The sequence below is a fragment of the Monodelphis domestica genome, chromosome 1 (genome assembly GCF_027887165.1).
Source record: "Monodelphis domestica isolate mMonDom1 chromosome 1, mMonDom1.pri, whole genome shotgun sequence".
In the NCBI taxonomy this organism is placed as follows: domain Eukaryota; kingdom Metazoa; phylum Chordata; class Mammalia; order Didelphimorphia; family Didelphidae; genus Monodelphis; species Monodelphis domestica.
Window position 1 is genome coordinate 342,200,954 of NC_077227.1, and position 16,925 is coordinate 342,217,878.

The 16,925-nt window shown below is 38.4% G+C and overlaps 1 long non-coding RNA gene across 1 annotated transcript; it reads left to right on the forward strand.

Annotated features, from left to right (window-relative positions):
• Positions 1-11,339: 11,339 nt before the first annotated feature.
• Positions 11,340-15,639, forward strand: LOC103102054 (uncharacterized). Its single transcript, XR_457737.2, has 2 exons — positions 11,340-11,568; positions 15,424-15,639. It is a non-coding gene; the product is annotated as an uncharacterized LOC103102054 (long non-coding RNA).
• Positions 15,640-16,925: the final 1,286 nt, after the last annotated feature.

The following is a 16,925-nucleotide window of genomic DNA, read 5'->3' on the forward strand; positions in this document are numbered from 1 at the left end:
AATAAATCATATGTATTATATTATTGTTATATTACATATTCTATTATGTTATATATATCAATAAAAATCCATGCTTTAAAAACTACATATTCTAAAATATTTATAGCAACTCTCTTTGTTGAGTCAAAGCACAAGAAATTGAGAGGATGACCATCAATTGGGGAATGGCTAAACAAGTTGTGGCATATGATTGGGATGGAATACTTACTACTGTGCTGTAAGAAATGACAAGCAGGTTAATTTAAAAAAGCATGGAAAGATCTACATGAAATCATGAAGAGAGAAATGAGCAGAACCAAGAGAATAGTATGTACAGCCACAGAAATATTGTTTGAAGATTGACTTGTATATGTCCACCTCCAGAGAAAGAACTGATAAATAGAAACAACATTTTATACATACACATATCTTTTTGTCCAAATGATGCTTTCTATAGTTTGGGGAGGGAAGGGGAAAATTTTTTAATGTAACAAACAAACAAATAAAATGAAAAGAAACAGTTCATAGAACTACCCAAGTCCCCTTTTTTATGCTTATTTGATCCACAGGCAAAGTCCTGCTGTTTAATTAATTGGAAACCCCAGTTAACTTGACGCAATCTGTACAGCAGTTGCTTAGAGTGGTGGAATTCTGATGCATTTTTACCATGGGCCTCTATGAAATTGTTCAACCCTTTCTCCTTAAGGCCACATAACCCCAGGTCCTTCTTCTCCACACTTCCTTCCCCACCAATCATCTCTGCCCTAAGCTTTGCTTAAGTTGGGTGAGGGGGTTAAGGAGAAGTTCCTAGGTTTTAAGGATGGAGCTATTTTCCATTTCTTCCAACATAAGCATTAGTTGTATCTGAGATATGGACAGAATCCAAGTGTGAACAAGTCTTTCTGGAAATGGCTGGGATGGAAGTCAAAATCCTTACGCATATTTTTCTCAATATGAGGGCATGCATCCCTTTATTACCCCATTCCTGATCCAGAAGACAGGACAGACTCATAGAATCTAAGAGTTGCTTAATGGCAAAAGTGTTTCTACACCTACTAAACTATAGGTATCAAAGTTTCTGTGATTGATGTGCCTGATATAGATTTTATGGATTACCCAGTCCCCCCGATTTTTTTGTCTTCCTGGGAAAGATCCCCAGGATTCATTTTAGATAAATACTTTGAGGTCCTCCAAAAATGGTAACTAAGCAATTTTCCCATCTGGTTTAATCATGCCTAGAGCAAATGACATAAAAGCTATGCTAATCTCAACTTTTAAAGCTCAGACACCAATCTTCAAGCCTTTGACATTGCTATCAAATGCTGGTGGTGGGAGGAAGGACATTATTGGGGTAGGTCAGTCATCCAGAGAGAAGCTTACCTGGTATTCCGCTGTGAAAAAGTAGAGAGTTAACAAGCCATCTGGTTGCTTCCTATTTTAACTTTCCCCCCTTAGCTAAGTAGGTGCTAAGCTCTGTTACCTGATGCAGAATTGAAAGTCCTTTTAGTACTTTTTAAATAAAATACCCTGGGACAAAATCCTAATCGCCCAGCCCTAGTTATGGCTCTAGTGTTCCCCTAGGTGAAACAAAAGCCTGGAGGAAATGACTTGAAATCCTTTCCATGTCTAATATCCTAGTATTACTCACCTCATCCTAAAGACTCATATATACTACGTACCCATCTCTGAACAGTCAGTGAGTAGACTATATGAATATCCAAATTTCAGTTGGATTTGGTTTATGAGAGATACTAGATTGCAATCACTTGGCGTCAGTTTCTAAAACAGTATAGGTGCATAAATATTTGTTTTAAAGATTGAAATACTGCCAGGAGTGTCATAAACATGTCTCCCGCGCAGGGTGTTTCTGTTGATTTTGACTGGGATGTTCTAGCCGAGACTAAAATACATAATAAAATCTCCTCATGGGAGACTCTCATTACGCCACAGGTTAACTGTGGATTGAGCCACTGTTTTATGAACAGAACAGAGCATTTTTATTTAATCTAAGTAGCAAATACCTACTAAATACCTACTCTGTACGAGGCATTGTGCTATACACTAGGAGGGCTATGGGTGTCCAAGGGAAAAGCAATTCAGGCCATCAAGGAAGTGGCATTCTCCTGGGGGACTAAACCGAGAAGGATATATACTTTTTTTTTTAAATAATATTTTATTTGATCATTTCCAAGCATTATTCATTAAAGACAAAGATCATTTTCTTTTCCTCCCCCCAGCCCCCGTAGCCGACGCGTGATTCCACTGGGTAACACATGTGTTCTTGATTCGAACCCATTGCTTTGTTGATAGTATTTGCATTAGAGTGTTCATTTAGAGTCTCTCCTCTGTCATGTCCCCTCAACCTCTGTAGTCAGGCAGTTGCTTTTCCTCGGTGTTTCCACTCCCACAGTTTGTCCTCTGCTTATGAATAGTGTTTTTTCTCCTAGATACCTGCAGATTGTTCAGGGACATTACACCGCCCCTAATGGAGAAGTCCATTACATTCGATTTTACCATAGTGTATCAGTCTCTGTGTACAATGTTCTCCTGGTTCTGCTCCTCTCGATCTGCATCACTTCCTGGAGGTCGTTCCAGTCTCCATGGAATTCCTCCACTTTATTATTCCTTTTTGCACAATAGTATTCCATCACCAACATATACCACAATTTGTTCAGCCATTCCCCAATTGAAGGGCATCCCCTAATTTTCCAATTTTTGGCCACCACAAAGTGCACAGCTATGAATATTCTTGTACAAGTCTTTTTGTCCATTATCTCTTTGGGGTACAGACCCAGCAGTGCTATGGCTGGATCAAAGGGTAGATATTCTTTTGTCGCCCTTTGGACATAGTTCCAAATTGCCCTCCAGAATGGTTGGATCAGTTCATAACTCTACCAGCAATGAATTAATGTCCCTACTTTGCCACATCCCCTCCAGCATTCATTACTTTCCTTTGCTATCATGTTAGCCAATCTGCTAGGTGTGAGGTGATACCTCAGAGTTGTTTTGATTTGCATCTCTCTGATTATAAGAGATGTAGAACACTTTTTCATGTGCTTATTAATAGTTTTGATTTCTTTATCTGAAAACTGCCTATCCATGTCCCTTGCCCATTTATCAATTGGGGAATGGCTTGGTTTTTTGTACAATTGATTTAGCTCTTTATAAATTTGAGTAATTAAACCTTTGTCAGAGGTTTTTATGAAGATTTTTTCTCAATTTGTTGTTTTCCTTCTGATTTTAGTTACATTGGTTTTGTTCGTACAAAAGCTTCTTAATTTGATGTAGTCAAAATTATTTATTTTACATTTTGTGATTCTTTCTATGTCTTGCTTGGTTTTAAAGTCTTTCCCCTCCCAAAGGTCTGACATGTATACTATTCTGTGTTTACCCAATTTACTTATGGTTTCCTTCTTTTATGTTTAAGTCATTCACCCATTTTGAATTTATCTTGGTGTAGGGTGTGAGGTGTTGATCCAAACCTAATCTCTCCCACACTGTCTTCCAATTTTCCCAGCAGTTTTTATCGAATAGTGGATTTTTGTCCCCAAAGCTGGGATCTTTGGGTTTATCATATACTGTCTTGCTGAGGTCGCTTGCCCCCAGTCTATTCCACTGATCTTCCTTTCTGTTTCTTAGCCAGTACCAAATTGTTTTGATGACTGCTGCTTTGTAATATAGTTTGAGGTCTGGGACTGCAAGGCCCCCCTCATTTGTGTTTTTTTTTCATTATTTCCCTGGATATCCTTGATCTTTTGTTATTCCAAATGAACTTTGTTATGGTTTTTTCTAAATCAGTAAAGAAAATTTTTGGGAGTTCCATGGGTATGACACTAAATAGATAAATAAGTTTGGGTAGGATGTTCATTTTTATTATATTGGCTCGTCCTATCCATGAGCAGTTAATGTTTTTCCAATTGCTCAAGTCTAGTTTTAGTTGTGTGGAGACTGTTTTGTAGTTGTGTTCACATGTGTTCCTGTGTTTGTCTCGTGAGATAGATTCCTAGGTATTTTATTTTGTCTAAGATGATTTTGAATGGGATTTCTCTTTCTAGTTTTTGCTGCTGAGCTGTGTTGGAGATATATATATAAATGCTGATGACTTATGTGGGTTTATTTTGTATCCTGTAACTTTGCTAAAGTTGTTGATTATTTCAATTAGCTTTTTGGTTGAATCTCTAGGATTCTTTAAGTAGACCATCATGTCATCCGCAAAGAGTGATAACTTGGTCTCCTCATTGCCTATTTTGATGTCTTCAATTTCTTTTTCTTCTCTAATTGCTACTGCTAGTGTTTCTAGTACAATGTCAAATAGTAGAGGTGATAATGGGCATCCTTGTTTCACTCCTGATCTTAATGGGAATGGATTTAGTTTATCCTCATTGCAGATGATATTAGTTGATGGTTTTAGATATATACTGTTTATTATTTTTAGGAATGACCCTTCTATTCCTATGCTTTCTAGTGTTTTTAGTAGGAATGGGTGTTGTATTTTATCAAAGGCTTTTTCTGCATCTATTGAGATAATCATGTGGTTCTTGTTGGTTTGCTTGTTGATGTGGTCAATTATGTGGATGGTTTTCCTAATATTGAGCCAGCCCTGCATCCCTGGTATAAATCCTACTTGATCATGGTGGATGACCCTTCTAATCACTTGCTGGAGTCTTTTTGTTAGTATCCTATGTAAGATTTTTGCATCTATATTCTAGGGAGATTGGTCTATAGTTTTCTTTGTTTTTGACCTGCCTGGTTTTGGAATCAGTACCATGTTTGTGCCATAAAAGGAGTTTGGTAGAATTCCCTCTTTGCTTATTATGTCAAATAGTTTGTATAGTATTGGAGTTAGCTGTTCTCTGAATGTTTGATAGAATTCATTGTTGAATCCATCAGGCCCTGGGGATTTTTTCTTAGGAAGTTCTTTGATGGCCTGTTGGATTTCATTTTCTGGTATGGGATTATTTAAGAATTCTATTTCTTCTTCTGTTAGTCTAGGCAGTTTGTATTTTTGTATATATTCATCCATATCACCTAAATTGGTGTATTTATTGCCATATAATTGGGCAAAGTAATTTTTAATGATTGCCTTAATTTCCTCTTCATCAGAGGTGCTGTCCCCCTTTTCATCTTTGATGCTGTTAATTTGCTTTTCTTCCTTCCTTTTTTTAATTAGATTGACCAGTACTTTGTCTATTTTGTTTGTTTTTTCAAAGTACCAGCTTCTTGTCTTATTTATTAGCTCAATAGTTCTATCACTTTCGATTTTATTAATTTCTCCCTTAATTTTTAGGATGTCTAGTTTGGTTTTCTGCTGGGGGGAGGATATATACTTCTACATTGTCATTGGTGGATGGTGTAAGTGTTGATTAAATTACTATCTAAGAGGACTGAGAAAGGCTTTCCTCATGAGATGTACCTTGCATAGTGCTTGGCACATAGGAGACACTTAATAAATATTTGTCTGAATTCAATGAATAATGAGCCAGCACAAGAGCTGAGCGAAGAGGAAACCTGAGATTTTAAGAGATGGGGTGAATACATTCCAGATATGAGATTTGGTAACTGGTAGAATACAAAATGTACAAAAAGGAATGATGTTCAAAAGCCTGGAAAGGTCATCTGAAGCTAGAGTGTGAAGGGCTTCAAACATCAAGCTGAAAAGTTTGCATTTTATCCTTTTTTAAAAACCCTTACCTTCTCTCTGAGCATGGATACAAGTATCAGTTCCGAGGCAGAAGAACAGAAAGAGCTAGGCAATTAGAGTGAACTGACTTGCCCAGGGTCACACAGCTAGGAAATATCTGAGGCCAGATTTGAATCCAGGATCTCTTGTCTTCAGGTCTGGTACTCCATGCACTGAGCCCCCCAGGTACTCCCATAATTTATCTTAAAGGCAATAAGAAGCAATTGAAGTTTCTTGGGCTGGGGAGTGATATGGACTGATGTGCTTTGGGAAGATTATATTGATAGCTGTATTGAGGGTGGATTGGAGTGTGGAGAGAATGGAAGCAGGAAAACCAATGAGGAGGCTATTAAACTAGTCTAGAGAGGTGGTAGCCCAGTGTACTAAAGAAAGAATATGACAAATTATTCCTTCCTTCAGAAGAAGATTTATAAGATTCTATTGCATTGGACAAGCATGGATGGGGCAGAGAAGTGTTTCTGTGCATTTCTTTGTTTCCCTAGTACAAGCACAGTATATGGTATGCCATAAGTGCTTTAAAAATGCTTGCTAACTGCCTGATTATTAGAGCACTGATAGCTTTTTGTGGTTTGCAAAAGGTAAAGGGAACGTAAGAATTCAGCCCCTGTTGTCCCATAGAGCCTGATGTGGAAGAGACATCTGGGTGCAACTCATCCAAACCCCATGTTTTCTGTGTAAGATAAGAGCCTTAGTTCAGTCCTTTCAGTCATGTCCCATTTTTTTGTAACCCCATTTGCAATTTTCTTGGCAAAGATATTTTCTTCTCTAGCTCATTTTATAGATGAGGAACTGAGACAAACAGAGTTAATTCTGGGGTCACTTAGCAAGTGTCTGAGGCCAGAATGGAACTTGGGGAGATAAATCTTTTTGACTCCAGATTTTCAGCAATAGGGAATTCATTACCTTGTAAATTTGGCTGTTTCGCTTTGGTATAGCTAATTATAAGGAAAAGAACTTTTTCACACTGAGCTGCAAGTTACCAATCCCAACTTCCCCACCTAGTCTCTAGTTCTGTCCTTTGGGGCCAAGCAGAAACCATCTGTTTTCTCTTCTAGGTGACAACTCTTCAAATGTCTGGAATGTGTTATTGTAGTCATGAAGGGTAAATCATAAATTCATTTCTTTTTTGTTGGTCTCCTAACCATGAGTATATATATGGATATTCTTCATCTAACTCCTTTGTGGTTGGCTTTCTCATCTTTCTTGTATAAATGGACTCTGTCAGTTAAGCCTGGAAGATTTCAGGGGCTGAGCTAATCAGGCCGAGAGTCAGCGAGCCCAGTTTCAGAGGGACAGTCCAAACTTGGCCTCAGAGACCTTGACTCTGATACTATATGTCTGACCTTGGACATCTAAGCCTCATTTTCTTCATTTGTAAAATGCAGATAATAGTACTTACAACACTCACTTCATGGAGGTATTGGGAGGAAAACATTTTGTAAACTTGAAAGTACACTAGAGATGTGCTATTATCTTAAACACCCAAGACTCAGTTGTACCCCCTCCAAGATCAACAGAGGTAGGAAAATCAGCTGACTTCTACTGTATGCATTTGCTGGCTCAAAAAGTAAATTTGCCTTAGGCTAGCAGTTATGGGTGCTGTAAGGTGGCACAATGGATAGGATTCAGGGCCAGGAGTCAGGAAGATGAGTCTTCCTGAATTCAAATCTGTGATCCTGGGCAAGTCACTTAACTCTTTGCCTCAGTTTCCTCATATGTAAAATGAGCTGGAGAAGGAAATGGCAATTTGAGTAATACCATCATATTTCTTGTTTTAGAGTGGCCTGACCATGAACAATGAATTATATAGATTTTCTTTTATTTTAGTACAATTGTATTTTGAGAAGGTCTATTTATATTTATATAATATATATATATATATATATGTAGGTAGGTAAATTCCCAGATATTTAATTCATTTCATTATTTAAAATGAAAATGTCTTTCCTATTCCTATATCCATCAGCTTTCCTGTATTTTGTTAGTAAAATATAGGAAGGCTGATAATTCTTGTAGATTCATTTTATATTCTACTATGTTTATAACATTGACTTGATCATTTTTTTTTCATTTTCTTTCTCTAGGGCTCTCTAGGTTTCTTTTTCTTTAGACACTCATATAGTCTTCAAATAGAGATAATGTTTTTCCTTTTTCACACTATGACACATCAATTTTTTTTCTTATCTTTGTTCTAGTAATGTTAGCCAGAGCAGTAAGTTATAAAGAGTCACTGAGAATCCTTGCTTTATCCCTAATAATATTTGGAAAGCTTCTCGAGTCCTTCCATTACAAACACGCTGTATCCCTTACTGGGAGTCCCACTGGGGGAGGGTTGTGTGTGACACCAAATCTTTATCCCTCTAGTGGTTTCTATTGAAGTACCCCTGGTGGGTACTGAAGCCAGTTCTAATAGTCATTGTTAAATTTTTCTGTATAAGAGGTTATACTTTGGAAATTGGCAAATGCTATAAATCAGGGGCTAATTTATTGTTTGGCCTCAACACAGATTAAATTCAAGGATTGTCATGCATGCATTTGTCCCCCCTTCCAAAGAGATAACTGTTAGGCATTTACCAGCATACCTCAGGACTGCCCTCTTTTCTCAGGGGCTGGGCAAGGACTCCATCTTACCTCCACCTAGGTCTTGGCTGGTGATTCAAGAACATCAAGTGGAGAGTAGCAGAGCAGGTAAAGTCTCCATATTGATTCTGGCACTGGAACAAACTTCATGAAAGATGGTAATGGCATTCCTATTCAACTAGAGATGACTCTGATCTGAAATGATGATCAATGTGCCAAAGTGTCTTCTACACTCTAGTTCAGATCACTTTGGGCACGCCTCATCATTATTTTATATTAGAAAACTCACCCCAAGCTTTAAATATTTGGCTTGTCCAACACATAGAAAGGATAATTCAGGTTGGGGACTGAGTCCTTCTGATGAAGTCTGAAATTTCTCATCTGTAGGCTCCACACTTGGTCATTATTTTTTAAAGGGCCTTTACTTTTCCTAGATGCCTTGGTAAGAACTGTCTAGTAATGACTATAAAGATACTTAAGTGATAAAAGTCTTCTACGAAGTCTTTCCACCACGGTGTGGGATTTAAGACGAGTAACAGCTATCAGGCAAGGCTACTGTATTCTGCTGTTTCCATCTCTACTCATGGGTGAAATCCCTTTCAGAACATAAGCATTATATCATCAAGCTATTCCAAATGGTTTGCCTAAATTTATTTTTGCTTACTGTATTTACATTTTAAGACTCTACTGTGTTTTTAACAAAAGGAATATTTGGTAGCCATTATTTTTTTTTACAAGCCCATTTTCCCCTTTGAGTGTTATGCAGGAATATCCTACCTTTGGGCATGTCATTTTTTAGTACAAACCATTTTCTCTTGCTTTTTTGTATATCCCATCATTCCTTTTATATCACATTTCTTCGTGATTCTGATTGTAGGTTTCTTGATATGTATTCTTGATATCCATCATAATAATCCATTATCTGGATTAGATGACTGGCTAGATGAAATAACTGCTAAGGTCTCTTTTAGCTCTGAATCTATTCTCCCTTAATATGGTCTCTTAGTCTCTTCTAGAGCTATCACTCTGAATCTGTGAAATTAACTTTTTATGCTATACAGCTGATTAGGCATTGAAAACATTTCAAAATGTTGTTTTGTATAAAGTAGGAAAACTGTCTGAAAGAAAACTGGATGGAAACCATAGATTCATAAGGCCATGGTCAATGGAATAGGTTAAAGGTTTTTTTGGTTTCTGTTTCTGACATTTGACTTACAAACATCCTGACAGAATTACATTTAGCCCTCACTTAGAACTACAGCACTGGGTCTATGCAGATATGGTTCAATCATGGGAACTTCACTCTAAAAATTATCCCTTTGATTCATGCCTCCAACCAGGATCTTCTCTGGAAACTTTAGCATTTGGATCATTTTGCCTTTACCTAGCATTTCCTTTGAATGCTTCCATTTAGAATAGGTCTCGCATTTGGGTCTTCACAAAAAACAAAAGGAACCTTAGCTTTCATGTAGACATTGAGTCTGAGGTGATTCAATACAGAACAAGACTAGCTTAATGCTATAAAAATGCTGGAGGACTTGCACCTGAGCCCACAGAGTCAAAACAATATTCCTTTACTCTATGATGAGTCTTTCTTTGCAATGTATAGTTCTCCAGACTGATTCCTTTGAGGTCGAGGTATCCCTGCTTAGGGGAAAACACTCAGGGTCACTAGAGTCAATCCAAATCCCCAGACTTGCTCAGCTCACATAATTTACAATACCTTCGAAGAGAAGGGTTTGGGTTTTTAGACTCACTTGTTGTTCCTTGGTTCTCCTTCTGGTTTGTTTCGGAAACCACTGCTCCCCACTGATATCATTTTGTATTCCTGCAGTTCCCATTTAAAAAAAAAATTAAACTCCTACCTTCCATCTTGAAATCAATACTGTGTATTGGTTCCAAGGAGAAGATCAGTAAGGGCTAGGCAATGGGGGTTAAGTGACTTGTCCAGGGTCACACAGCTGGGAAGAGTCTGAGACCAGATTTGAACCCAGGACCTCTTGTCTCTAGGCCTGGCTCTCAATCCACTGAGCCACCCAGCTTCCCCCTGCAGTTCCCATTTTTGTCTGGAAAGTTACTCCCTGTTCTCTTAAGACACACACTTTCCCTAAAGGGCCTCACAGATATATAGGCTTCCCCCTCTGGGAATGTAAATATGAGTATCTATCTGTTTGTAGTCCTTCTTTGCTATCCATGTACTTGTCTCCATCTTTCTAACGCTTTCTGATGGCTCATCTCTGCTCTTCCTTAGGTCAAGTCTACGGGGGCAGCCTGGATATGGGAACTGGCTGTCAATAAATAATTCATCATCAATATAGTTTTGAAAGAGCAAGGGGAACCGGAAGCAGATGAATTCATATCTTATCATAGACCTAAGTAACCTCATTAAGGATTAGTATCTCCTCAAGGAGACACAAACACATTCAGGAGGAGCCTCCAGGTCTTTTTTGGTCATATACATGTTTGATCCAGTTAAAAATTATGGATATTGTACAAGGATGCCATTTTCATAGTCCAAAGTCATTCTCAAAGTTAGTATAACTCTGTAGGAGTCAAGAGTTTTCCATAACTGGGTGGCCCTGATGTATACGTATGGAATGAAATACTAAGTAATTTTAGTCAGCTTGATGGTACAGTGGATAGAGCACTAGGCTTATAGTCAGGAAAAAGTGAATTCAAATCTGATCTCAAACATTTATGGAAGTGTGGCCTTTGGCAAGTCACTGAGTCTCAGCCTCAGTTTTCTCAAATTAAAATGAGGATAGTAACAATAGCTTCTGTCTCCAAGGACTGTTGTGAGAATCAAATGAGATAATATTCATAATGTACTTATCACAGTGCCTGGTACACCTTAGACGAGGAAAGTGAGGCTGAGAGAGACGAATTGGCTTGCCTGATTCTGTCACAGCAACTGCCTTTGTTTAGCTTTAGAATGATCGTATTTTCATTTGTTGGGCAACTATTTATGATAACTGCTATGATGATAACAATAATCCACATTTATGTAAGTGTTTTAAGATTTGAAGGTATTTTTAACTATAATAACCCTGTGAAATAGATATTATCTTTCTCCCTTTTTTACAGATAGGGAAATTGGGGTTCAGAATGTTTATTCACCTTCTCCATGACTACATAACTGGCAAGAAGTCAAAACAGAATTTGAACTGAGGTCTCTTGACGTCAAATCTAGCTATCCAAGCCCCCAGACAAGATTTCTTTGGCACAGTCACCAGAATTTTTATCAAATGAGAACCACAGCACAACAGATACATTTGCAACTCTGTCCTTTGAAAGAATGATGTCTCTTGGTAGGCACAAAATATATTGTACCCATAGCTGAGCATTTGGGCAATGTTAATGTTCTTAATGGAATCTGAACTCTTTTAAAGCATTATTTGCCCCAGGGGGAAGATTGGAGGGGTTAGTCCAATGATATGATGCACAAATGATGGGATTCCAAACCAGATTTATGGGAGATTTCAATTATGAGCTACTTGCCTTGTGACCATTCCGTAGGATGGACAGAAAACCAAATACTATGTGACCATCTTAGGTGAATGCTTATTTGCTAATTCACATGCCAGCATGTTAATATCATACCCTGTCTAGGGGGAATCTGTTTGGTATCTCTTGCCAGAAGCCAGAGGCGGTGGTGTTTACTGGATCTGGCCCTGTGTGTATACGTTCACACATGTATCTCTACATTGGGGGAATGGATTTCAGGCAGCTGTCCTTTGTTCCATATTTAATAATAAATTTGCACACGTGTCCAGCCCCCAGCCCTGAGTGTGCCTGTATGAAGTGTCAGATTTTATTATGAATAACTTATATGGCATTCAAATATTCATTGTAGAAGAATAAAGCAGTCCTAAATGTATCTGTTAGTACCAAAGGGGTGCTGAGGAGAACAAAGGTTTCTTTGGAACTCCTTCCAACCCTACCAACACTTGATACAAAATTGATTACAAATATACTGTTCAGTGAACATTGTTTTTCTGTGTCTGACTATTAGTAACCAAACCAAACAATCGAGGAACCAATGCAATGTTTACTTTCTGACTAGATCCAGAACTCACAAATGCATGGCAATGCATACATTCTGGTGTTGCTTGGAGCTCTAGAAAACGCAGTTTTAGCTCTATTGTCTTCATTGTGAGTCATCTTCTGTCCATCCCTATTTCCAGAGTGTGAATTGTAATGATAGCGATAGCTAACATAGCACTTATCATGTGTGCCCGGCACTGGGCTGAGAGAGCTACAGTTATTATCTCATTTGATCCTCACAACACCCCTGGAAAGGAGGTGCTGTTGTCATCCCCATTTTGCAGATGAGAAAATTGTGGCAAACAAAAGTTATATGGCTTGCCCAGTGTCATACACCTTAGGTCCTATTTGAATCGAAGGGATTTCTTACTCCTGGTCACCCACCTGCCCTAAAGTGTAAACCTTGGTGATTCTCCCCCTTCATTTTTATTTCTGGGCCTGGCAAATTTCAAGCTTTCTATGGACCTGGGGACTAGTTTGTGAATCAGGGGGTCTTTGGGTTGTTCTTGTTTAACCGTTTTTCAGCTATATCTAAGTCTTTGTGATCCCCTTTTGGGTTTTTTTTTTTTTTTTGGAAGATACTAGAGCAGTTGCTATTTCCTTCTATAGCTCACTTTACAGAAAAGAACTGAGGAAAACAGGGTTAAGTGACTTGCCCAGAGTCACAAAGTTAGTAAGAGTCTGAGGCTAGATTTGAATTCAGATCTTCCTGACTCTAGGCTCTGTCTTCTATCTGCTGGGTCACCTAGCTGCCCTTTTGAGCAGTTTGCTTTAAGGTAAAGTCAGTTCCCACCCGAGTAGAGTTTGTTTCTCATCATAGCTATAGTCCCAGTCAAGAATTCTAGTCATTTGGGATGACCCTAAGGAAGTTTTATTTGAACAGGGCTGATAAAATATATAATAAAGACTTCCCTTTCATTGTCTCTCCCCTCTTGCCCTCTTCTAGATGGAAGGAATGGCAGAGTTTCCCCCAAGGGCTGAGCACATCTAGTTACTCATTTTGCCCTAAACTATTTGCACCTGTCTCTGTCTTTAAGAACATTTGTGGGAGAGCTTTGTGGTCAACCTTGGGGTATACTTGGGAATACACACACTGAGAAGCAACCCTGTAGACTTGGATTAGGGTGTCTACAACCTGAACTCCAGATCTCTGCAGGCAGATGGCCTGGAATAACTGAGGAAGTTAGGATCATTTCAATAGACATCAGCGGGTACAAGACATAGGTAAGGAAAATGTTTCCTTAAAGAAAATAAAATGTAGAAGAGTTTTCATTCAGGATAGGTGCTAAGAAGGTGCCAGAAACGATGTCATCTGCAGGAGTTTGGGCTCACCAAAAATGGGTTGAAGGCATAGTCCTAAGGAAGATGCTCAGTGATGCTCCTCAGACTCTTAAGGGTAAACTTTAATTCTTAGTCAATCTGATAAGTGTAAAGCTAATGGAAGAAGTGAAAAATGATGCTTAGGCATAAGTAACCCATTTGAAGAACAACCTAGGAACAAAAGGAATAGTGACTTCATTGGTTTGAATTGTGGGACTTCCTGGTCATAGGAATCAAGAGCCCCATCTATAATCAAGCGTAAAGGAGGTAAAAGGGAAGACTCGGTTTAAATGAGCCACATAAGCATCAAACAGTGGTTGACTAGCATTAGTAAAGTCTTACAGGCATCCTTGCTTAACAAATTACTGGTTCTCTTCACTTGCGGATCACTTGCTTGATGCCTGTGTGGATAGAATTTGCTCCCCAGGAATCTCTTACCAAGCATTCCATTTGTGTGCTCACACTGAGTGTTAACACTGCATGCTTATGTACATAGGATAAAGTTTTGGTGTGACCCCGCCTCTCTCTCTTTTTGTCCCCTGAACACGGCTGCTGAAGCTGGCTTCAAGCCAGGCAGGAGAATTTACACACGTGGTCTTACTTTAGTTATACAATTAGGTTTTGTATTTCCATTTTTTTACTCCTTCTACTTCGAGTAATTATTAATAAACTTTCTAAACATAAAACTTGGAGTTATTGATATTAATTTATATCTCACATGCCACACAATCAGTCTCTCCTACAAATCGCTTTCTCTCAGAAATCACTTAGAACATGGCTCAGTGAATAGTGTGTCAAGTCTGGAAGACCTGAGTTCAAATTCAGTTTCAGATACTAGCTTTGTGATCCTGGACAAGTCACTTAACCCTCATTGCCTCAGTTTTCTTCTTTGTAAAATGAACTGGAGAGGGAAATGGCACACCACTCCAGTATCTTTGCCAAGAAAATTCCAAATGGGGTCACAAAGTATCAGATGTGACTGAACACTATACAATACTGAACACTGAACACTGAACTGAGAACACTGAACCACAGCAACAAAATAAACAGGACTTGGATGGCAGTGCCTAAGTTTCTAGACAGGTCTTGAATGTTCTTTAAAGGAAGTTATATGGACATCTTTTAGGAAGATATGGGGCATAATGGATAAGGCATTGAATTTGTAGTCAGAAAGACCTGAAAGACGATTGTTAATTTACCAACATGAGGATTTACATCTTGGAAATCATCAAACACTAGATATCAAGCCTGGATTATTTTGTGGACTGTCTAAACTTAAGAAAGCGCTGAAGAAAATGTTAATAGTGCAGATTAAACTGAAAAGTCTGTTGTGGGGGCAACTTGGTGATTTAGTGGATGGGGAGTCAAGTGTGAAGATGGGGGTTCTAGGTTTAAATCTAGCCTCAAATACTCCCAAGCTCTGTGACTGGGCGTGCCAGTTAACACCAGTTGTCTAGCCCTTACTACTCTTCTGCCCTGGAACTGATACTTAGTATTCATTCTAAAGCAGAAGGTAAGCTTCTTTTTAAAAAAGGTATTATCAATGGGTGTATACACATATAAAAATATGTTGATCTATGTACACATACATATATATCATTTCTCTATTTGTACACACATAAAATCATACATACATTCACATTTTTTTCTGGAAAGCTGGCTGTCAAACATTTGTCAGCACACTGCTGGTTAAAGCACTTTGTAAACCTTTAAGTACTATATAAATGTTGGCCGTTATTGTTTTATTATTATTAGTAGTAAAGTTATACTTGAACTCTTTATGTGTTCTTTGCTCTCAGTCTAGGTGGTCACCAAGATGATCTGCCTACGTCGATGAAGGTCTGACTTCTGTGGAGTCCCGATAAGAAATGTGAAAGAGCTGAACAGAGGACAGTGCCGCGGTCTAATACACGCCAAGATCTGACTTGATTTATTAAATAGACTATTTCTTGGCTCACTACCACTACTAAACCTGGGGCAATAAGCATGGCTCATAAAATACATACTAATATGAAGGCAGTTAAACATCCACTTCTTGATAAGCTGTGTATGAATGTTGGGGGTAGAAGAAATAGCAGAATTGTGCTTCTTATCAAAACCGATGGGGATAGGAGCTTTTTAAATGTAAAATTGGAATTTAAAAAATAATAACTACTGAATGCAGGTAACACCTAAAACAAGGGCATCCCTATAACTCGGTGTGGGTTACTTCAAGGTGTCTCAGGTCACGCTTTTGTGAGTGGTAGCTTTCCAAAGTTACTCAGAGAAGGAAGCTTCAAGTCAAACTTGACTCGGGCTCAGGGGTTTGACCACTGAAAAAATGTGAAGGAAATTAATGTTTAAAGTGCAGACTTTTAGATCAACCAACTTATTGGTTTTGGTTTTTAACTTAAATAACATGAAACAAAACCCCAACATTATCTAAAATATTCTGTCCTCTGTGGAAAGGAGCAAAACAGATGTGATATGATTTGCAAAGACATGGGATAAATGGGTGTTGAGGCTTTGAGTCTCTATTATCATTTGTTGATGTGGGATTGGTTGAGACGCTGCTGGGTAGTTAAGAATATATCCCGGGGGGTCTTCTGGCTAAACTAAGTTTCATTCTCACTAAACTAATAGCCCTGGCTGTTGGATAGAATGCCTTCCAAGTCTGGGGTCAGAGAGATCTGAGTTCAAATCCAGCCCCTTGCATTTACTAGCTGTGAGACCCTGAGCAAGTTACTTAACCCTGTGTTGCCTCTTTCTCCTCATCTGTAAAATGAGTAGGAGAAGGAAATGGCAAACCGCTCTGGTATCTTTGACAAGAAAATCCCAAATAGGGTCACGAAGAGTCAGACATGACTTAAGTGACTGAACAACAGCAACAACTTTCCAGTCCTAGAGCTCAGTAGTTGGTATGCTTTTGAACATTTATTTATTTATTTACTTGGTTATTTATTTTTTAATTATCATGGCAGATTTTAATGTTCCCCTATTAGAAATAAATATAACAAAAAAAAAGAAAAATTAAGGAGGTGACTAGAATCTCAGATAAGTCAAATATAATAAACAACTGGAGAGCCCCCACACACCTGCATGGGGTTAGCAGTAAATCTAAGCCTAAGCATACCCATAATCATATGAACATATGAACATTTTTTTAAAGCATCTGCTTTTCCCCTTTGATTTTAAATTCTAGGGTTACCACCTCCCAGATAGACAATGTAGGGGAGGTGGTTGTGAAAGGGAAGGCAGGAAAAGGGAACCTCATGGACGATTTCCTCCGATATTGGGAAATGGGAAACCAGATGTGTGTACA